The sequence below is a fragment of the Numenius arquata genome, chromosome 9, assembly GCF_964106895.1.
Source record: "Numenius arquata chromosome 9, bNumArq3.hap1.1, whole genome shotgun sequence".
NCBI classification, from domain to species: domain Eukaryota; kingdom Metazoa; phylum Chordata; class Aves; order Charadriiformes; family Scolopacidae; genus Numenius; species Numenius arquata.
The window spans coordinates 13,581,477-13,606,236 of record NC_133584.1 but is presented as its reverse complement, the minus strand read 5'-3'; positions in this window follow the sequence as shown (position 1 = coordinate 13,606,236).

Genomic DNA, 24,760 nt, shown 5'->3' with positions numbered 1-24,760 from the left:
AGTAACCACCATCTCCATGTATCCAAACCGCTGGTCTTAAACTGGTACCAGTCCCCTTCACTCGAGTGAACTTAATTCCTATTGTCAGGGTCAAGAGGATAGATCAGTCTCTCATTTACTGATATTAATGCAATTTCCAGTTAAGATCTCACTAAGCCTGTTTGGCAGCTTTAGATGGGCATGCTTAGGACTGATTTAATATCAGTGCAATCTCAAAATAAACACACGGCTGGCCTTTCAGCTCCTGATCTCCTGCAGGACAGAGTTGGCATAAGGAGAGCAATTGCTATGACCCATACTTCCCTTACTGCTCTTATCTCATGTGCTTGAAACATATCTCCTAGTGACAGAGGAAAGAGCAGAGCTGGCTCAAAACGTTGCTGTTTTTAGAGCAGGGGGAAAAAACGCAACCGAAAAAAAGGAACGCCAATTTTCCTGTAATTCATTAAAAGGAAAATGTCCCAAAAATCTTTAATACAAGAATCAGATTTTTTTTGAAGCAAAACCAGAAAACAGACTTCCAAAGCAGTCTGTAAGAGCAAACATGGCAGTTTTATAAAAAAATAATTTTCTTCTCAGACAGCACGTACTCTGTATTCAGCCTCAGACAAACCACACAGTCTTGGGCTCCTAGCACCCCAAACAAAGCTCCCCAGCTTCATGTCAAGCCTCAGTGGTAGCCAAAGGGCTCCAAAAGCAGAATATTTATTTCATCTTATTTTCATGGAAACTAAATTCAAAGCAATTCCCATTGAAGTGAATTATGCTCTAGGGAGCCCAATGAAGACAACCGTGAGAGTGCATCCCTCTCTGCATCAAGTGCAGCCTAGGAGAGACTTCAGAGTCCTATTCCAGAGCTGGGTGCTCTGGTATTACTGCCTGTCAATATTGTCGCATTGCCTCTGTTTATGTCAGAGGATAAAAAAAGGCCACAGAGGAACTGATTTAGGGTGACAAAATTAATATAATCTGGCTTCAAGACATGAAGCCAAGACGTTCTTCACTTGTCACCAAACAGCAAAAGTTTTTCCAGCTTCTGAAATAGCCCAGAGCTGCTGATCTATGGATTATACTACAAGGCCCAGTGTTTTCTGTGTGGTGACTGGAAAAGGTGAGGAACCACTTAGTGACACACAACAGAGGTTTGTCTGTAGTGGTAGGGTTAGGTTAGACTGGCACTTTGCAGAAGAGGGAGTGATGCTTAGGGCAAGGATCTGCAATTCACTTCTGCTTTTCTGAATTGCTGTTAGTAGCACTGCGATTGGACCCAGGAGCCTGACTGTTGATCAGGACTTCACAGTGCTTAGCAGTGTGCAAACAGAAAATAAAACTGCATTCTCTGAAGAGTCATTTTCATGCTTTTAAATAAAGTCACTAAAGTCATAGCTGGATTCCTTTGAATCTCATTTATAGAATCAAAATAATTATTTTAGCAAGTGATGACAGATAATAAGTGGCAGTCTCTTATCTTTTTCACTGTAAGATGAAACACTTTTCCTGAATTACAGGATGATTTCACTATTACTCCATTCCACACTCTTCCCTGTAGTTCTGCTCCTCTTCCCTCATCCCACATCCAGTGCTGGGAACACCAGCTGAGTACTGGACCAAACAACTTGTGAAGGCAAGGAGAATGTCATCTACAGAGCAGTGAAGAGTCTCCTCACTGTCTATACACCAGAAAAAAATAATAAAAATCATTTGCTGCAGCTCACAGCTTCAGCTTTTGCAGATATGGCCTAAGTATCTACTTGGACACACTTCACAGCAAGGCATCCCCATCCACCAAATACGTAATAGTTGCATTTAAAACCACCCACGATGGAGGCAACTGTGTTGAATCATTTTGGGGACTGGCACAGGAGATCTGCATCTTGCTGGTTTCATTACCTTAAATAATAGCACAACATATTTGTAAGTCACATTTAAATCGATTTTAAATGATTCCAAACCCTAGACATAAACAAAACCAAAATGTTGGATGATAGTCTGTATTTTAACCCATTTTTATATCTCATGCATTTCTGGGATAGCAAAGACTGAAAGCATAGATCTCCAATGAAGGTGGGCTTCAGCACCTGAGCCACCAGCAGGGTCTGAATTAGAGAGATGGGAAAAAGAGAGGAGCCAAAATCCTACATACAAGATCCAGGCATAGAGGATAGACCTCCCTTGGCATTTAAACCCAGACTGTATTTTAGGACTCCTTAGCACACAACATACACATTCCACCAACTGAACTACACTAAAGCTGTGGTCTGGCTGATGTTGGAAGAAGGCACCTGTTGGTGTCTGTATTCACACTTAACAACACGTAACACTTACTTCCTTGCTCCTGCCTTATACATATCAGAGGGAAGTGAAATGCAACATACACCTGTCTGTCACTGGCAGAGAAACAAGGTTTAGATTAATCTCAGTGTCCAAGAAGTGATGACACCAGTTGCAACAGCTTTGCAAAGGGGCTGTGATGGGGTATAGGATGGTTCAGAATTGAAAGTATTTTTTCATGGAGAGTAGAGCTGAATTTGACCAATATTCCTTATATTAAGTATTGCACCACAGTTGTTTCTCAACCTTCTGAAAGCTTTACACATACAAAATAAAATAAATCACAGTCAATAAGAGTTATGTAAAGATGTCTCCTTCAACAGTCCTGCATGACATTGATACCAACCAGTAGAAATAATGAGGAAAGTCTAAACTTCAGGCTCTTCCCAAACAATCTTTCAGAAACATTCAGGATTTTCTTAATCAAGCAATTATTTTCCCTCCTTCCAAGAGGAAACTCCTATGTGAAAAGGCAGAGAAAACAGGTACAAAGCATGAGCTGGAAACAACACTTTCCTAAATGGAGTAAAGACTCATATTCCCGAGAAACCCAAGTTTCCACATCTCTAACTCTCAACTGATCCCATCCCTCCACCCCAACTTTGAGCACTGCAGCCCAACAGCATCCATCAACAGATGGTGCCCGAGGAGTTCCTGCCCTGCTGCCTGTATCCAGAAAGCAGGCATTGGAGGGAAGTTTCCTCAAAACACATCCAAAAGCCTTAGTGTTACAGATGACAACACTTGGAAGATGTGTTCTTCATGTCACTCTGGAGCTACCTATTCCCAATAAAGCACTGGGCTGTCTCACTGCAGGTAATTGCTTGTGCTGCTGGCTATTGCCTACATGACAAAATAAAAAAAAAAAGAAAAAATACAGGAAAAAATGAACACATCAAAAAAAACCCAACCCAAAACAAGATTAAAAATCAAGGTTCAGCTGGATTTGAGCTGGTCTGGGAGCAAAGGAGTTACACTGATGAACTCAGTGATCCATCCTATGCAAACCCAGGCATCCTCCCCCCTGACTGCCTACCCTCTTCTCAGGGGAAACCAGCTGCAATTCTTTATAATAACTAAAGGTAGAATATTTCTTCAAATTGTGGGGTTCCCCTCTGTGCAAGACAAAAGAGAAGCAAACAAGACTTAAGGAGGTGATCTCTGCAGCTCGAGGGAATCATTCCAAAGATTAAATCAGTGCTCTGTCATCAGCTGAGCTTAGCACATTTCAGCTGGTGCAGTCATTTAACTCCGTGGCTGCCACAGCCCAAGTGCTGGGATGGCAGGCACTTCCCAGGCTGGGCTTTCTGAGCAGCATAACCCTTTCTTCAGGGAGCACCCTGCGTTGCCACCAACAGTATCTGCAGCATCAGCAAACACCAGAATGCTTCCTCTCATGCTTTGTGGACAATTTTGTACAAATCACAATGCATCAGAGAGGTAGAAGAGACTCGTGGAGGACCAAAGGTAACTGAGGGCAAGGCTGGCAATGGGCACAGAGAACATGCAAGTGCTGGAGGTTTTGCAGGACTGACAATCTGGGTGCCCATGGAGAAAGAGACCAGGAGACACCCTGTCTGATGCTACAAACTGCAAGGTAGACTCTGGTGTGTGCCCACTTACACCAGAGCCAAGAAAACACACCCAGAACGATGCAAGCAGCTAACTGGGGTGGGGAGGTATTGCAGGTGTTGTGAAGTGCAGCTGTGAGGAGAAGCCACTGCAGTTTAACAGTGCCAATTCCCCATCACAGGGCTGACAAACACCAGTTTTGAACATTATTATAGCATGAAAGCAGAGTTCAAATCTCCTCCCTGTAGCTTTGGGACCATGTCTCTACATACTTTTAGCAACAAAATCTGTTATTTTGGGGGTTTTTGAATAATTCTTTTATTTTTTGCTTTTAAATCCCTGAGTAGCTGAAGGTGTGTGCAAAGCCTCATGTAGGCTGTCCACTCACTGATGCCCTCTCACACTTGGATGTTTAGCCAAGAACCTTCTTGCAAGTTTGGGAAGTTAGTTCTGTTGAGTTTTGTGTTTTGTTTTTTCTTAATCTGAAAAATGATTGTAGTAGTCATGGTAATTTTTCATGTATATTTCTTTCTCCACACGCACAAACAAGCCTTTATATAAGGTGTTGTACTTCTTTATGCCTCATTTCATTTACTTCACAAGAAGAAGAAAGGTGCTTTATTCTAAAGTTTTCCCCTCAACCTTTCCAAAAAAGTGTTTTTAAATAAGTACAAACTCATTTATTTCCTTTAACGGTCGCCACTTATTTCTTCAAGACAGGGCCATCCACAGAAATTGCACATTCTACAAAGACTGTAAATACTTTTAGGTAGAGAAGCAAGGTAGCTCTCCCTGGAAAATAATAATAATATTATAATAATAAAATATATTTCCAAGTAAGAGCAATAGACTGCCAACTGACTTGGAGCTTCACAGGTTGTAAAATTCAAAAAAGCAGCACCAAAGAAAGGAGCCGAATAAAACGTTGGACTGGCCTGGGAGCTGAAGATTATTGTTCCATCTCTCTACATTAACATAGGCTCATTACTGCTTTGGGGAAGTCATTCATGTTGGTGGGGTCATCCATGCTGGTGACACCCATCTCACTTGTTGTGGACAACAAAAACAAGAAAGGCTGCAATAAATCCTCCAGATGTAGGATTTCAGGCACAGACAGTTATTTGCATGGGAGAGCTTAAATATTTTTGATCTTGCCATCGTGGCAGAGAAACAGATGAGACAGAGTTTGGGGTATTCCTGTGAAGTATCTCCTGTTACTTTGCAGCTGTTCTGCCTTGACTTCAAATCAGTGGATGAAAGTATTAATCTTTGTGAAGATCACAACACACTGTTTTGGGAAGTAAAAGCAACTACAAAATTTATATGGGTAATGATATAAAACACTTAAGTAAGCCAAAAGACTACTTGCTTAGATGAACAATAAAATTATCTTTGGACCGAATCAAATTTAAACCATCTCTCATACAAAGGCACTACTAAAAATATGTATTAAGAGAAGAATTTCCCTTAGATACTCGTCCCGTTCCTGTGCCAGTCTTGAGCCCGTGGCTCTGCACACCAGGATGACCAGAAGGCAGGATGAGAGGGGCCACTGGTCTAAATTGGCCTGGCAGCTTGTGGTTCCTTCTCATCCTGGCACCTGCTGCAGCATTTAGCCCGGCGTGCGTGCAGGCGGACTGCCAGGTAGCTTTCCATAGCATCACACAAGTTGGAGTGGGGCCGAACTTAAGAGACTTTTCTAGGCTTTCTGCTAGTGCAGAGACAGGCACGTCTCCATGCATGAGGGCTTTCATGTCCATGAGACACATTGTGCTCTGTGTCACAACTGGGTGTGCTGAGAGAGACACTTATTCTCGACCCAACTGCAGCACCAACAAGGAGCTCCAAACCTGGCACATGATCTTCAAGGCAATTAACTTCATCTCTTCACCGGGCTGCGCAGCCCCTCAATCACTCCAGCAAGAAGCTAAACCAAGCAGAAGCTTAGTATCAGCACATAAAAATATGGCCGACTGGAAACAACCACTGTTATTATATGAATAAAGCAGAGGTCTCTGTTTGGTAATAAGCCTGTTAAAATATTCTAAAAGAACAAATACACGTCTTCAGCGGGCGTTCTAGTTCTACTGGATTAGGTGCTAGTCTGGGACTGAGGAGACTCTGATCCTATCTCCCCAGCTGCAACTGGGGTCCTGGACAACCTCAGCTAGGTAAGGTCACACCTCTACATCTTCCCCCCCCTGCCTCCTCCACTGAGACTGCAGGAGTCTGTAGGGGAAAACTCTGTAGGAAAGCATTTATATGCTTCATTAGGTGTTTATTCAGAGCTTAAATGAAACCTGTTACCCTGAAGGTAATGATAATTTCTGACATACTTGGAACTTTAACCCAATATTGCTTAGGCTGGTTCAAATTTCTGAATGTTTTATTCTCACCTGGCTCTTCCCAAGACACTTCTCTTGTCAATTGAATTACTTCTGATTTACACCAGGGAAAACATACTGAAATGCTGCTACACACAATTCTAATCAACATGTGGAAGACAGCTTTCTCTCAGCAAAATCAGGTTATGACATGGGCATGGCTGTCCAGAAAGGCTTTCACTTCAATAGAAGCTGAGGACAGTGGGCCAAGGGCCAACACTGCATTTTTCAGATTAGGTATTCACTGTCTCCTCACTACTTCTCACTAGAAAGATTTTATTTCAGATCAATACTTACAATACATTTACCAACACGGTCACTTCCTATTTTGAACATGAAAATCATAAATAAAAAGACCTCATACACCTTTCTGCTGCAGTTTAATACTATCTGGAAGAAATGCAAGTGGATGACACCTTTCCATTACCAGATCACTGCCTGAATGCCCGCTGGACTTACAACACATGCTGTGTTTGTGGGCACAGCCTAATATTGTTTTAAAAAGAATGTATTCCTTGAGGCCTTTCTCCTAAAGATCAGGAGCTTGGTCCTGATAAGATGAATGAACACTCACAGCATTTCTTGAGCTCCAGCTATGGAAACAATTCCTACATGTAGGAGATAAATCACCCCACGTAGTGAAAATTTTCTTAGAACAGAAACCAGAGAAAACTACATGTATAAGGAGTGAAATAGCTGTCAACGACTGGTTAAAAGCAATCTACAATTTCTCTGAAGAGTTAGTAAATAAAGTATAGTGTTACTTGGCTTCTGACATTTCAGTTTTTCTTCCTTAAAATAAACAAGCACTGTTGTTTATTCCCATTCTATCATCCCTTCTCTTCATAATGCAAATCTCATCCTGTCCTTTGTATTAAAGCACAAGCCCAGAAGCAGAGATGAGCCCTGAGCTCCCGCATCAGTGAGTGCAGAGCCATCAGCTCCCAAGTACTCCTGTACAAAGTCCCCCACTTCTCTTATTTGAAAAGGACAGTAAGGCTTTAGACTGAAGTAACAAGAGTTGGAGCATCTAATATGGCTTTAGGTAAACTATTCTACTACCTGACTCATTAACAATCTGTACTTTATTTCTACCTTAGATTTAGTCAGATGACTGGAAGCTGGCAGTTAAAGAGCCTAGTTAAATCTGCTACGATCTCAAGTTCTCTTCCATGCAGAACTTTGTAAACTGTGATCCACCCTTAATTTGCTCTTGAATGAAGAAAAAACAGAGTTTCTTAAATACCTTTTGGAGACTCTTCAGCTCGGGATTATCCAAACAGCACTTTTCTAGATGTTTTCCAGCTCCCAAGGATCCTTTGGAAACATGGACGCCAGAACTAGAAACAACAGAGTCTTACAGTGCCCTGCAGAGACAATTTTGCTCAACATTTTCAAGACCACACATCCATAACCTCACACCAGAAGAATAATCTTAATACCTAATCATAACTTTAAGAGACATCTTTTCCAGTGTCACTATTTTCAAAAGCAGTGTCCTGCCCTTAGGAAACATGACGTACATACCTTTTTTCCCCAAAAATATTTGGGCTTTTTTTCAGCATCTCTCAGATACGCTATTCAGATGACTACACAAATCCCTGCTTGTGTCTAATCTGTCAGGTCATTTTACCCCATTCTTCTAGGACCCTCTTAAGACAGTTTTGCTGGCAACAGTTCCCTTATTTTATTCCTCAGTCTTTCATACTTCACTGAGGGTTTCTTCACATACAAAAACCTAACCCCCTGGCAAACAATCCTGCCAGAACCAGCCACTACTGATCTACAGCTGAGCAGAACTGAAGCACTCAGGAAGGTGAAGCAGGGCAGTGCTGATTAACCGGCCATAGCTGTTTTTTACCAGGAATTTGGGTCTTCTTTGACAACAGTTTCATCCATTCATGATGCGTAGTAAAGGAAGTCAAAGTCCTTTATTCTTTTGCTTCCTTACTTCTTTTGCTTGGAAGACTAAAAAGTTTTGCTTAGTTTTTACTCTGGGGAATAATAAATAATCAGGAGGCGATGGACTCATTTGACACATCCCTTGGTTCGCATGCAGATTGGGTATCGGCAGGAACAGCAGGCTTCCCCAGAACATATGTGCAAATATTCAAGAATAGCAAACAACAAGGATAAACATAGTTGGACCAAACAGCTTTGCTGAATAGAAGTGAATGTTTGCAAATGCTGCTTTGCAGTATTTGACCTGCTCAAATGAGCCCTCTATATTCAATAACCTGGCCTTTCACACAAAGAAACCTTTCTGATGAAGGGCATGCACCTCTAGCTTCCCTGTGGCGCTTAAAAAGGGGTTCTGAATGAGCATCTCGGAGACAGCATCACGTTATTTTATATATATTGCATATAATTCCCCAAAGCAACCAGCTTAAACATGTATCCTTGATGAGAACTCATATTTACTAATTATTGTCATTCATCAAGTGAATCCACTGAGCCTCAATGCTGCATTAGCTTTAGAATTTGAGATTGAACTATGTTTTTTAACTTTCCTAATTTGGACCTTGTCTGACTAATATATTAATGATATGTACCTAGGATAAACCAGTGGAATCTGTGTCAATTGAAGAATGCCAGTAATTTTGAGAGGAACGCTTCCATATTTTTCAAGAGAAAACAGGAAAGCTGAATATTAAGATTCTGGGGAAAAAAAAAAAAAAAAATCCCCACAGCCAGCACTAGAAATTTACCTTCAGTGAAAGAGTAATAATATTTATCCAGAGTAGCAGTGGCTCAGAACAGATGCTGCCAAGATGAATGATTAATGTGCATTAATTGTGGTAAGGAGTCTTCAATTTCAAGTGTTTTCAAATGAAAAAATAGGAGATTTGATTAAAAATAAAATAATTACTCTTTTCATTCAAGTGCCTTTTGAATTTTTTTTGCCTTCTGAAAAACAAAAGAATTTTCATCTAAGTTACATGTTTAGTAAAACACATGGTTCACTAAGCTGTGTCAATTTCTGACTTTTCAATTGCCAATTTAATAAAAAAAAAAAAAGGGAAAGGAAAAGGAAGTGGGAAAGATACAGTCTTGGAAGAAAGCAGTTTCCAGCAAGCTCTAGCATACTAATAAATAGACTAAGCAACCCAGAAAGACTCTCCCTCTTTGGTAATATTTGTTTGAGCAACATCAACAACAGTTGCCAAAGAATGAAAGCAACATCTGGTACAAGGAGTTTGGAACCAGGTTTCATCCATCTCCAGTTTTCAGAAATAACAGACTAATGCCAGTCAGAAAAATATTTTCGTTTGCATTTTCTTTTATCTGCATGTAGATTGGCAGCGGGGGAGAGGGGTTTTGTTAGTACAGAAAAATAAGATCTAAATACCAAAAATCAGCCGTTCTCCTCATACAGATTCACACGGAATACAAACACAAGCTCAAGTCCCAGTGTTCCCTGCCAGCTGTTGTACAGCCATAACCAACACGCGTCACTGCCTACCTGGAGGAAGTCTGTGACTTGTGCATCACTGGTTGGTGTGCAAGGCTCATCATCCCCAGAATTGTGTCGAGCACCACAAGTAACATCACACACGCTGCTAATTGCCAATCTCTCCCTGGAAGAGCCCGTTCACCTGAGCAGCACTCAGACAGAAGGAACAAAAAAAAAAAAAAAAAAAAAAAGAAGAGAAAGAAAAAAAAATCCTTCTTTTCTGCCTTTCAAGAATCCTCTCTAAACTCAGACATGAGAAACCTACCTCATTTATCCTTGAGAGCACTGAAATTTTTATCTCAGCGTCTCCTTCTTTTCTTTGATTTTACTTCAACACAAGCCTTGTTTCTATTAAGTGCTTCATCAGACAGTCACACAAAATGCTGCATAAAAACAACCTAGAATGCATAAATGCATCTTGGAGCTCTTCAATTTGTCAGCCTCCGTTTTTGTTCTAGCTGTTCTTTCTTAACACCCTGCTGAGATGCAGCTTGCTTGTTTGAGCAGGGAATTCCTCAGTTTCACCTGGCTCTGTGTATCTGTGTGGCTGACACTGTTTCTTCCCTCGGGACAAGCAAATGCTTCCTGACAGAGAATAAAATAGAACAAGAAGTTTTTGTGGAAGTTAAAGACATCCTTTTACCTCTGCAAACTGAGCACAAGGTCAGAGAAGACATTTCTGTTTTGGTTTAGGCATCGGTCACTCCTCTGTGAAAGTGTTGGAAGATTTTTATTTTTTTTTGAAGGTGATGTCCAAATCTGCCCCTGGAATCTGAAGACAAGATCCTACCACTATAACCAACTAATCCAAACCCCCTATTCAACAGAGAATGGGGAACACTGGTGTTAATGTGATGTTACCAGCTCCACCCAAAGTACATAATAAGGAGACTTAAAGAGGTTGGCACACTTTACTTCCACAGACCAAACTTTGGTGAGGAGGAAGGCCAACTCTGTTGCCAGAGGAACCCAGATTTGTTTCATGTCCAACATCTTGCCCATCCTTTCCTTAGTAAAGGGAATATTCCATTACTAAGGCTTTTATACCGGCTTTATCTGTAAGCTTTTCCTATCCATTCATTCACAAGGCAACGGATGAGAATCAAACTGCCCAGATAGAGAGCAATAAAGCCTCAGACGAAGGAAGAGTCACAATTACAAATATCAATCTCCATGAAAGATGCCAGGTGTCAGCATCAACGAGAACATCTCCACAGCCTTGACAAGACTGCAGGAAGACAGTGTCCCCATTCTCAATGCTAAATTTAATCAAGATACAATGTACCATGCAAAGCCTGGCCAAAGATTATATACAGCTGAATCTGCCAAGTTACCTGGTATGAATTGTGAACAATTAAATGAAGAAACTTGAATTTACTTTGATATCAGTAGCAAGTGTTCCCTGTATGAGGTACGAAAGCTGAAATTGCCCCAGATTTCATATACTTTGTTTCCATAGAGACTCTTCATAGCTCTGCACAAAGCACAACGCTACTTCCTCAGCACAGCCTGTGAGGCAAACTGTTGATCAACATAAAGGAAGATAGGGCCCTGTTTAATTAGCATAAGTCAGGAGAGCTCCCACTGATAATTGAGCTATACAGTTCCTAGGCCTGAATTTTAAATCTGGGACAAAAAAAAAATTTTTTTTTTTTTTTTTTTTCAAAAATTCAAACACAGACCACACAGCATCAGGAGCTTCCAGCACCAGAGTAACCCCTCCAAAACACTGCAGGGAAAGAGTGTACCAGAAGCAGAGAGGTGGTTCAAGGCTGGGAAAGTGAGGCAACACCTACATGAAGAAGCAGAAGCTGCCAGATCAAAAATGAAAAGGGATGGTTTGAAGCAGAAGGATAAGGTAAATACAAAGCTTAGCTCCAGTATGCACTATTTCCAGCTTGCCGAAATTTCTCTCCTACTACTCAGTATTTCCTCCATAATTATATGGCTAGATACAGTTATGTGAAACAGATATGTTTCAGCTCACTGAAAACAGAGGAGCCTGAACTTCTACTAATTCAGAGCAAGGAATGGTATATTACTCAGTCAACCGCACCACAAAATCTTCTTCCAGGGTGAAAACAAATGGGCACAGCTGAAAAACTGATGAAGTTGGGAAATGAGCATTATTTCAGATTTGTATCAAGGAACATATTTAAGCAAATTATCTTTTCTGTCATTATTTCCCTTAGTTCTTTCCTTTCAGTAACAGCAACCAAATAATAAAGGGAACTAAAAGTACGTTACATACAACAGGCAGCATTCCTTATGGAGCAGCAGCTCTGGGAAAATAATGTCATCAGAGAGAGGAAATATACACACTTTGTCCAGAGTGTCAGCACTGGACCTTGCTTGATTTTTCAAATGAATATTTTCAAATTAAGTTTTCAAAGAATACAAGCAGAATATTTATTGCAAGCATTACTCAAAGTCTATTGTTTCCTGAAAACAGATTTAATTAAATGCTGAGCACCAGTAACCAAATCAAGTAAATATTTTTTTATTAGAAAGACAGAACCAGAAACCAGAACGAAAACAGGGAAAAATAAACCAAAAAGACTTAGGGAAAGCTGCTTAAACTTCTTTTTAATAATCAACTGTTACTTTCAAACCAATCTTGCTTTCTTCAGAAAAAGGTAGTCATTCTTTGGACCCATCTCCTAGAGGAGCACACCATAAATCTATCATAGACTTTAATATACATGACCCACCTAGGGATCATTTTCTAGTTTTAATGAGGCCAGGGCCAATTCTGCCGCCTTCCCCTGAGTTAGACTGTACCCACAGGGGAACGCCTTCAGGGGTTATACCAACATGGCTGTATGTTGGTTACCTCTGTCTGTCCTTAGGACTGCATTCCTGGTGTGTCATAAGAGTTTCATTTAAACTTCCTCCCCTGTGTCTTAGGTAATATATTGGTTTAAAGTCACAGCTTCACCAGCCCTAAAGGGTATCACTGGGAAAGAAGAAAGGAAGAGATGAGTAAGGAGAAGAGCCAATAACTCCCCTTTATGCACCACAACTGAGCTAGTGCTAGAGATCCATTAAAGGTGGAAGATTAAACCAATTAAAAAAAAAAATTCTCTTTAGAGAAACATATGCAAATAATTTGTGATATCCTTAAAGTCTTAGGACCCTGAGTTGAGCCTGGACTTTTAAAGCTCTCTGAGCAAGAGGAATCAATTTAAAAGATTTCTGTCTCCCCAGGCTCACCTCTTCCAAAGCCCCAGGACATTGCACCTCACCCAAGCACATCAAGAATCCCACATGCACTAATGCATGGATTTCAGGCCCAAGTTGCAACAGTGTGTTACTGTTGCAGACGCCCGGCATGGCTGAACCCTGGAGCTACAGGAGTCCCCCTGCATCGGTTGGCAAGACCAGTCTGTATCACTTTTCCACCCACCTTTGCACACCAGCGTTAAAGGAAGAGCCACTGGGTGCATTTAAAATGGGTGCTGGCCAACTTGCACCAAATGAGAGATACCCAGTGGTTCTGTTGTTACCAGCTTGCCTTCATTTGAACAGGGACACAGTGAATAGATTGGATTCATGAGGCTAGGTGAAAACAGATAGGTACTTTCATGCACTTCCCTCAAGCAAGAGTAACCAGCCATTCAGTGAAGTTTTTCTGACCTTCTTCATATGGGATTATTCAATTTCAGTTTTCCTTTATATATAAAACCTCCTTAACAAAAAACATTGCCAAGTCCAGAAAATTTTTAACTGCATTTCATCCTGAACTAAATGCGGCAGTTGAAGTGATGTTGATTTATTTATGCTCAGATCACCCAGGTTAGGACCTGGAGAGATTAGAAAAACATTATCTCAGAAATACACTTTGCTTTGGATGAGTATTACTTTGATGTCTTTTTTTAAAAGGTATGAATAAAAAAAAAAACCAAACATCTCAATAAAAGCTTCATTATTTAAAATAAAGGTATTTAATCTATATATGGTTTGATACCAAGGAAAAAAGAATATTGTAAATGCAAACTGACCATGCAAAGTATATGAGAAGGGTAACAGGTGGCTTGAGGAAGTGGAAATACATTACCACAGCTAAAACGGTAGTGGAAAAAGAAAAAAAAAAAAAAAGGAAAGTCTTAATCTTCTAATATTATAGGATATTCATACCTCATGAAGGCAGCAGCAGAAAAAGGTGCGGATTTTACAACAACTACTTTCAGTAGTTACTGACTGAGTTTGCAGACACAACCTTATAGTTGTAGAAGGGTATTGATATTTAAGAAACAAAGAAGAAAAGCTTGCTAATCTACGAACTAAGAAAGCTATTAGTCTGACTTCAATTTCTTCAAAACTTGTTCAGAAGGCCAAGTACGTTGTGAGTGAAGGGAGACCAGGCTGAAACACAGCACATGTTAACTACAGGGAGCTGGAATTTGACTGACCCAACATCCTTCACTGTTAGGAAAGGCAAAGGAGATCTGGGCACTGTAACCTTTACTAAAGCAGTAGGTTGCATTTGCAGCAATTACTTCCCAACCTAACTTCACAATTACTTCCTAACACTGAGAACAGGGGTACCTGGATGACATTTACAAATGACACCAACTTTGTCAGCTTTAACAGGACAGCGGGGGACTAGAGAATCATGCAGGTATGGATGCCACTGACTACTCAATTAACAGGAGTGGTATTTACATTTAAAACCAGTACAGAAATAGATTCATTTTGGGATAAAAAATGAATTTCCATTATAAGCTACATGCTTGTAGTTGGATGTGTTTGAGGAGGAAGAGATGTGGATCCTATGACAACTGAATCACCATAATGAAGCCACAAAAAAAAGGTCACTGTGACCCAAGAATGCTTCAGAGGACATCCAGCCCCTGGAAGCACAGTAGTACTAGATACCACATACAAAGCATCTGTGAGATATTTATCCAGGAAGATGTATGTAGTTTAAGCACAATTTTGAAAAGACAGACTTATTCTAGAAGAGGGTAGAAGGTCGAGGATTCTTTGCATGGTTTGAGTAATGGAAATATTGCTTTTTGAGAGCTAAATGAACTGGGTTGATTTAGCCTGTCAAAATGAAGGCTAAGAGGGGATGCAATCCCTTTGCTTCAGGTTTAAAAAGTAAAAAGAGTGGAAGAGTTATTGGAGCTAAAAGACAACACTGTACAAAACAGATGCTGAATACACCTGGGCTGGCAGTCAGAAGGCAGGTTTTAGCTCTCAGAGGAATGGGGCTCAGGAGTAACTTGCCCCTAAGAGGACAACCAAGGAAGGAAAATTCAGCCTGACCAGTGACACAGCCTGATCACTTGGCAAAAGGGCTTATATTGCTTATCTGCCCTGGTAGGGAAACCTGCTTCCAGGCCTCCATTCCCAAAACCTTTTAAAAAGAAAATATTTGGAGAGTATACTAAACTTTTTAAGAGGACTACAAGATAGATGCTGAATTCCCCAGATAGCAATCTACATTGCAGTTCTGCAGCCAGTATGGGCAGCCTTAGAAGTAATTTTCTTCTTTTTTTTTTTTTTTTTTTTTTTTTTTGCAGCTTGCCTGAACATCCCATAAAAAGAGGAATTACTACAGTGAAAGAGAGAAATTGATTATGCAGATAGTACTGTCAAATGCAGGAGGAAAACAAACTAGAAAAAATAGAGCAGAATAAATTGTCTCTGCAATCTCACAGTGAGTTACATTTAAAAAAAAAATAATCCCAGGAGATAAGTGAGAGAAGGGCAAGGTGCTTTTTAAAAAAGTTTCCACTGCCCTTTTATATCAAAAGACACACTTATATGATTGCATTATTTTTTCTTGCACAAACACAAATATCCTAGGAAACCGCAGACAAATTACCCAAACAAAAAGAAAGCTGGAAAGACTGCTTAGATGAAGAACTAATCAATAAAACTGCTCAGAAGAAATACTTATCTGCATCCTGTTTGAGATTGACATGGGAGGTATTAATATTGTATGTGCTTGTCTAGTGGATAAGATAATCGAGCACTACCAAAATGCAAAGTAGTCCCTGCAACTTCCCCAGCAGTGAAAACCTACTTTTCCATCTGAATTCTCTTTCTCCTGCAATGCCATCTAGAGGAAAGCAAACAGATAAAAGGGAGGGCAGAGACAAAGGGATGAGAAGGCGGCAGGTACCGGGTGAAGCCGAAGCTTCCCCCAGACCTAGCTAATGAAATGAATTAGACTTTTCAATTTATGAAGCCATTAGAGGAAGAGCAAGCCTTGGCTCCGACGCCTCGCTGGTACTTGCATAACAAATGGCATCTGAGCGGCAGATGACTCAGCAAGAGGATTTCCCACGACACCTTTCTAAGAAAGGCACCGTCTCTGTACTATGGGTCTCTGGCTGCTGAAGAAATCCTCATGAATTGCATCCCTTCTCCTACGATTTAAATCTGCAAGTGCATGAAAGAAAAAACCTTAAACATCCCAGATTTGACAGGAGGAATGAAAGGAAAATAAAAATCAGGAACTAAAGTCCGCAGCAAGTTGCAGGCACCTCCAGGCAAACCACCAGAGCGCCAGGAATTTAGTTAGGGAGAATTTTAGACCTCAGTTTGCATCCTCATCCATACAGACCTTGGTTACTCATTTAAACTCTCTGTAATTCAGCTCCCTAATAATTTCTTCTGAGAAGGGTTGTGTTTGTGAAAGACTAAGACTTTGAGATGCTCGGAAGACAGGCACTTCTGCACACACAGTGTTAAGTTTTTTGCCATCAGCTTTAGCCTTGTCTTGTACAGCAGCAGGGGCCGCAACCACAGTTCTTAATTCCACAAGGACTAACACAAGATCAGGCAGTGTTAAAACTTCAGCAGTAAGTTTGCCACATGCAATACAGAGTACTATTGGAAATGCATCACTTTTTTACCCTACACGGAATTTAAACCATTCCTCTCAGATCACAGCTCCCAAATACTGTTAATGTAGATGTTTCTAACTGAGGGCTCAAGCTTTCTCCTCAGAGTTCACCTAGCCTTTAAAAATTAATCACTGTCAAACTGGAAGGCGGGGCAGGGGAGGAAGCTTCAAAGGTTTTAGGGAACAGAACAGTTCAGAATATTTTGTTTTGACAACTACTGGCTGTAGGGTTTTTTTTTTCCTGAAAATTTAGAAGAAATTTTTAAGCCATAAGTTTCATGAAACTAGCAATAAATAAGGCCGTGTTAACAAGTCTTGATGCTTGTATTAAAAGGTCTGAAGTTGTTGGATTTTAAAAAAAAAAAAAAAAAAAATGTTATTCAGGTCTGGACAGTGCCTGATTTAACAACTTTAAAGGACCTTTTAAGCAGTGCACACTTTAAGTGAATTTGCTTTTCCAGCAGAAAGTTAAAGAAAAGGTAACTTCCTCTCTTCCCTTCCCTTTACCGGAGGGACAGCTCTGAATACACTGATCAAACACGGAATCTTGCGACTGGCAAATCTCAATTCTGTATAATAATCTATTGTTCAAGGCTGGGCTTGCAGACAGTTAGCTTAAAAGCAGGAAAATATTACCCTGTGTTCAAGGACAAGTGTTACCCAGACATCAAGAACTGAGGGAACGAACAGCCCCAGTTCAGTACATTCAGAGTACAGAAGGCTGCCAGGGTCTGTGGATGGCTATCAATTTTAAGAAGATTTCTTGTACCCATTTTTACAAGGATTTTCAGAACTTTTACAAAATAATTCATGCTTTATGCTAGTTAATGTATTTTTACTTTTATTTTTTTTTTGGTGGAACGAGCCAGTTGACTACAAGAAAGAAGGTCTCCCTACAGTCTACCCTACAGCCCCGCCTAGGCAAGACTCCATCATGGAGGTACTAGGATGGATGGGGTATTAGAACTGAGATGTAGTTACAAAATATCATCTTTATAAATAAGACCTTAGATAGCCTGTTGGGAAGTCTTGGTCTCTGCCAAAGGCTTGACAATCCAATTCCCAAGGTTCTACTTAGGAAAAACAAGTTTGTATTTCAGAAGGTAAATGGAAATTCTGAGTCATCCTGAGTCAGCCCTACTTTTCAAGAACAGTGTCCTGGTCAGTATTTTATAGCAACAGTCACTGCCATAACAATCCCTTGTTTCTATTCTTCCAGGTGAAACTTGAAACACTTTAATTTTATCAGTCCTCAAGAGCACTTCTGTACATGCTGATTATAAGCACAAAGAAAATACCATTTCCAAGTCTTTCTTACAACAATCTCCAGAAAATTTTCCCTCTCCTAACATGGAATTTCTGCAGTTCTTACAGGAACACCCATCAGGAACATGAAAAATACATGAAGTGAGACAGACTAGTTAACACACTCTAGTTTCTAAACTCATAGGATCACTCCTGGATTGCTTCCAGTTTCCCAGCAAGCACACATCAGGAACCCTTCGATGCCTCTACCTCATCCTTCACCCTTTATTGATCAAGTTGCAACCAGGAGATGTCCACGTACCAGCCATGTGATGGCCTCATCAGCTTCCAGAAGAGAAGCCCCATTGCGGGCTGGATACCCAGCAGTGATGATGGTGCAAGGGCCATGCATGGACAGTGCACCAGGCCCCGCTTAAGGGCGTACATTCCCTCTTCCCGCAGGGCTAATCTTGTCACATTTTTTTCTCATATGGGTCGCTCTCTCATTTTTTATTTACTTATTGTATTAGTGGAAAAAACCATAAGGTATTCAAATAGACTTCCTAGGCTTCCACTGCTTTGGTGCCCCTTAGTAATTTGCAGGATGGTTCTTCCCCCGCTCTCAGCTTGGCAGCACCCACATTCCTCAGAAATCTTAAGTCCTTTAACTCTTGCCTTGAAGCCAATTTGAACCACAGGCACCAGAACATCTCTAAGTGCAGTATAAAGACAGATAAAACTTCTTTCATGAAGCAGCTACTCTGCTGCTGCACAGACCAGACTGGGACCTCTTCCCAGCAAAGCCACCCCTACTTGCTTTCCTCAGCTTGCTACCCCAGGGACAGCAAAGGCTAGTTTCTATAGTTACACTCTAAAACACAAGATATATATTTTTATATATTTGTGCTTTTTTTTAAAAAAAGTATATAACGGTTAATCAATTTACAAAGAGAAAGAGATGATGCCTTCCCCCTAGATAACCTGAGCTCTCCCAAGCTCACAAAGGAGAACAGCATATTTGCTGCCCGCACAAGAGTGACTCTGACCTACAGCTGTGCGTGGGCTAGGGAATTTTAAATCTGCTGGGACCTGATCGTGTAGCTGCAGTTCATTCAAGTGTGCACTACAAACTAGTGCTGACAGCAGTTTGGAGTCCTAAATATTTAGTAACACTGGTACATTGTAGTGCACCATTCACAGAATGAGCCAAGATACTGTTTTAATTTGTTCCATCACAAAACAAGGAAAGTGAAAAATCAGAAATGACTGTAATGAGAACACGTCAGAGCCACTGTTTAAAGAGGATAAAATTTCATCTGATTTTTATCCTTTGCAGAGTGGTTCTTGGAGAATTTCAGATTTCAGACTATACATGCTATGCTTTTAAAGTCTGCTCTAGAAAGTTTTCTATAAATATAGGAGAGTTTCATCAAAACACAACAGTTGGGTCAATCAAAGAGTGTCAGCTGTGGCAAAGCAGCGATTATCTCATAAGGATTGCAGAGATGTTCATTTGCCAAAGAGCTTATTAGAGGTAACTCTAGCTGCTAAGCCAGGGAAGGGTGGGCTCTGAGAGCACTGAGGTTTTGAGATGGATTCTAAAGAAACAGGTTCTTCAGAAAGAGAAAGCAGAGGTTCAGCTGCAAGGGCTGGCAGCAGGTTTGCATCTGGTTCTCAGCCAGGCAGGGACTGGAACCAGAGACAAGAAGCACAGCCATGCCAGCAAGCACCCACCTCCTCCTGGGTCAAAAAGATTGGAAAGATAACTTGACTCTGTGGATGTTGCACTTTTTTTTTTTTTAGTAATCCTTTATCTGCTAGCAAAAGATAAGATTGTACTTCTTCACTTGAAGCAAGAGGGACAGCAAAGAAATACGAGGTAAATCATACCTAACACTACTCTCTTAATACATTCCTCTAAAAAGATGGCTAGACCAAAAGATGTCTATGTACTAACCTTGATTGAGAGGTTATTTGTGTGCAATATACTAAAATATAAGAAGATTCAAGAACAGATCATCCTTTAAAAAATATTACTTCTAATAGGCTACCAACATGGGAGCATTCTTTGGCTTTTGGCTAAGCCAGGCCAGAGGCAAGAAGGCAGTTTAAGTAAGTCAGACCACAACTTCCTTTTGGAAAGTTACTTTAGAAATCAAAGGTCACAGTTTTGTCCTAAGAAAAAGGCTTCTTAAAACTTGTGCTCCATTTTTATTCCATGAGCCTTTAGGCACGAGATTTCTCTGGTGGCTTAGGCTACGCTCAGTACGTCTCCAAACTTTCTAAACAATTCCCAAAGTAAGCTGGGGAGAAAAATTAACTTTGAAGGATGTTGGTACCCAGCTTTCAATAACTGCTGGAAAAGAGGTGCTTTTGCAGGGCACAAGCCACTCTGCAAATCTTTGCTTAGACAATCCTTGATGGTGAGAAGTGTTGAATGACGCTTTGCAAAATGACTATAAAAGAGGACAGAGTATCACAAGTGATGGCTTTAGAGATTCCTTGCCTGTTATTAACGCTCTACTGTAAGGTCCCATGGGGAAATCTCAGCATGTTTTGCAAGCATTCCCATTTCATCTTGAAAATGCTTTCCTCTCCTCACACCATGTTAGATTAAAAAAATAAAAATAAAAATAAGAAACTTGCATTTTAACACTGGAGAAAATGGAGCCAAGAGAGAAGATAGCTGTCCTAAAAAAAAAAAAATAAAAAAAATCTAGGCAGTCTTTCCCTGAAGTATGGTGGCTCAGCAACACTGGGTTGATCTCACTGTCCTGGGTGGGTAACACTGTAAATCTTCTTCAGGGCTGCTCTTTATATCAGCCTATATCCTGGTACCAAGGAACAGCAGCTGATTTGGTTGTACTGTTAAATTGCTGAGGTTCACAGTGATACGATTGGGTAGTAGCACCAGCAAAGGGAGTCCTGGTTTGGTCACCTCAGTGCACAGGGCTTAGTGCCTATGTTTAGGGAATGGGAATAGGCACAAGTATACCAGTTCCTGGTCACCAGCTACTACATAGGGCACACAGGCAAAGTAAGATACTGAAGAATTTCTTAGATCATTTGTTGGTATATCAAAAAAACCCAAACCAAAACCCACAGACACTGAAGAATGAGGTTCAGTGCAATGCCAACTTGTCCAGCCTAATATCAACCTTGGAGCAACAGCCCAGATCCAACACTCCTAAGTTTTGTTATTTCTTAAGAATATATTAGAAGCACAAAAAACAAGACAGGGTGTCAGTATTCCATGGGTGTGAAATTCAAATGCAAGTAGCTAAAAAATGTCACAGACTATAATGCCTTTGCAAACAGCCCCCAAGGCTGATTTGTCACACATTGCTGGTCTAAAAGCAAGCTCTATTCAGAAGAATTATTCCTTAGGGATTGTAATAAAATTTTTTAGCCATCTCTGATTCAGTGCACTTTTAATCCCATAGGAATGGCTGTCATTTGAGGAACTCGTAATGGATGAGAGGAGAGCCTATGCCCCATCCTCACAGGGGAGGAAAAAACCCACCAAAACCCAGGACTGTAATTCGCTCAAGATGGTTTGTACTTTAACATTCTACTTCACTGCACTTCATTATCATTAATAAGGTTTTGAACATTTCCCTCAAACACCTCCTTCTAATAGTGACTGTTCTGGACACAAAATACATTTTCTTGTGGTCATAATGTAACAAAATGTTTCATCTCTAGTCCTTCAAAGCTCCCAAACTACCCTGGGCATTCAGTTTTAAGGAAGGACAGCGTGTCCTTGAGCAGAAAGAATAAGGCAGTATGCAAATAAAGCAGATGCAATATAGCTCCTATTCCAGGTAAAAGGTAGCAGCTGGTCATGTACACAGGGGATTCTGTTTTGTTTTGGGGATGTCTGAAGCACTTCAAAACAAAATTGATGCTTTGCTATTAGTATCTTAGTTCAGAGAAGGGGTATGCTTTTGAAGCCTATGCTACCACGCATCCTTCCTTACCACACTTTTAAGGCTGTTCCATGATACGGACTAAATGTGAGAACTGGTTTCCCTGTAAATGAAACCAGACTGCAAGATGCTCTGCAGGTGTACACCAGTGTGCTTCACCCACATATGGGTGTGCAGTTCCTGGGACTACATCAGAGCTGGCACAGCACAACTGCTGCACATATGCTATGAAATGCTTATGGTGTAGACATCAGCTCGTCAGCACCACGTTGCTCTACAGACCTGCTCCCATCAGACTACCTACTAGACAGAGGGAAAGAGTAACTGTGATTAAGCTGAACTCCTGTGAGGTTGGATACTGCTCCATGGGAAACTCCTGCTAGCAAGTGGCTGAAACCCCATCTATGTATAATCACTTGGAGATCAGTGGAGATTATTCCCTCAACCAATCTGTCCAGAGTTAAATTATGTTCAAGATTATTCTTACAGACTTGGGATAAAAGAATATACTCATCATACATGTGCATCAGGATCCTGTGAAACACAAGTCCAGCAGGTTCAGAGCTCATGCCAGTAACTTTAAAAACTTTCAGTCCATGTCTGTCTGGTAGCTGTATTTTGAAGAGGATTTCTGCAAGAAGTAGCTTTATAAATGAAGAGATGAGAGCTAATGTTTTCTAACTAAAGGCAACAGGACAAACCCTTTAAAATTAGTGTTTATTATCGGCAATCTCCACTATCAGAAGAAATTGCCTATTGAGAGTCACACATACACACAGCTTTATCACTTACTAATGTTGCACTCTGAGGCAGTAGCTTTTTTGCCCTTATTAATGGGATATAATGGAGCTTTAGGGCATGTCCTGCTGTTCAAACAAAAGAATTAGCATTTTGCAATAAAGCTCCCATTACGGGAAACCACAGTCTTTCTCTGCAGGACATCTCTCAATAAGGCTATATCTAGACTGAGCCCGAGAACCTCTCTGTGGGATAAGTGATCTTAAACCTGCTCACTCCAGGGAAAGCTGGGGACATTCAGTATCCCCAGGTGTCTCGCTTTTGCCACTTTCCAAGACAGATTCACTGTCTGATGGCTGTGATTGTGCTGAAAATTCCCTGTCTGGATTCTCCATGCAAAGCCTTTCACAAAAAAAAAAACCCTGGCCATTTCCTACCTGGTCAAAAACTGGAGGGGCAACAGATTCACCAACAGAATAGGCGGAGATGTGGGGGAAGAGGACACCACACAGAACCAGCATATGATGCACCAAACCTCACACAAGGGCAGAAGCAGCCTGACTCCCTGAGGCGGATGACTGCAAGATCCACACACTGCTGCCTGCTGCCAGTTCCTGACTTTCATAGGGACTCAGCATCTAAGCCAAAATATTCAAGATGCTGCCAATCTAACCTTCAAAATGAATAAAACACTCTCTTGTATTTGCCCATGCAATAATAGCCTCTTGGTTTGCTTGACTCAGGAAAGGACATTAACATTATCTCTGAAACATTCAGAAAAATTAGTGGAGTACAAAAAGTTTAAGTAACCACTTTCAGCTGAGCTATGAAAGTAGAAATTTAGCTCAGTCTAAGGGTAGCATATATAATAAAAAGCAGACTTTTTCCTGTGATATAATTCAGATAACCTTAATGGATTCTTTTTTTCCCCTTTTTACTTTTAAACAGCTGCAAAGTAACTTACAATTATCATATCTTCAACTAAACACACTGTGGGGCTTTTGGGGATCTAGCATGAAAATGTTGTTTGGAAAAAAAAAATATTTACAAGCTGCTAAGAGTTAAGGGTAAGTTAATTAAGTGAAGATTGTCAGATTGCCACAAATTGGCATGGGATTCCTAGATCCTCTTCTCTAGATAAAGTGCTCTATCTGATGATAAAGTTAACAAAAAGGAGAAAGAATGAAAAGCTGGTGTACCTGGAGATCTTGTGCCATATCAGGAGCTCTGTCAAATGAGCCAGTGCTCTTGATTTCCCATTACTTTTAGTAAAGGGGAAGTTATGTCCAGAACAAACAGCATATGTTGTAAGAGAAAGCAAAATGGAAGAATTTTGTCCAATCAGAAATGAATTCCTGACTGATTCCTGCCGCCACAGTAGTGAGACCGGTGTCAATACTTAAGCAGATAGAATTTTTTTAATTATTAGTCTCTACAAGATCTTTTTTCTATAAGCCACTTCAGTTTGTCTAATCCAAAGAAAACAGTTGAATGCATTACTGTGGACTGCACTCAGTGATCACACGCTTTCAAGCCATAGCTGTCTTCTGAAGGCAGCAGTTTATGAGTAAATAAAGCAGCAAAGCACTCATGAAACCTGCACACAAAGAAACCGTCCTGCTTGAGACTGGGCTGTTCCCTTGTCAGTAATAACCCCCAAGACTCCAGGTATGAAGAATGCTGGCTCTGCCACCTCTTAGGTTCTCAATTTCCACTCAATTAAAAAGTATATTCCTTTAATTTAATTCAGTTTTGGGTCCCTTGTTACATCGTGAGCTTGCAAGGGAGGGGCTCCCTGCATGTCTTGCACAGACAAGTCACCTCCACCCTGGGAACAAGGTGGAAAAAAGGGCTCCAGCACCTCCTCTTCTTCCCAGAGCTACCTGCAGGGAGTCCGCAGCAGGAAGGTTTCCTATTTAACACTTGCTGCACCCGGAGGTTATGTAGTCTGCCTTATATCTTTGAGCAAACCCACCCCTTTAGAGCTTGTGTGGGGACAGGTTTTACACCAATGCAAATCAGTCCCCAGTGCAGTGCCCCACCTCCCTATTCCCCTTGAAAGCTCTTGAACACTGTGCAATTGCTCAGCAAAAGTGTTTGGCTTTAATGAAAAACTAGTGGGGAAAAAAGGTATAAACCTGTCAAACAAACAAACTGGCTATCTAAGGGATCTAGCCAAAAGGAACAAGCCTATTAAAGGAATCATTTTCTGCACCAATATGTCACTGCACTATACTCTGTGCATAAT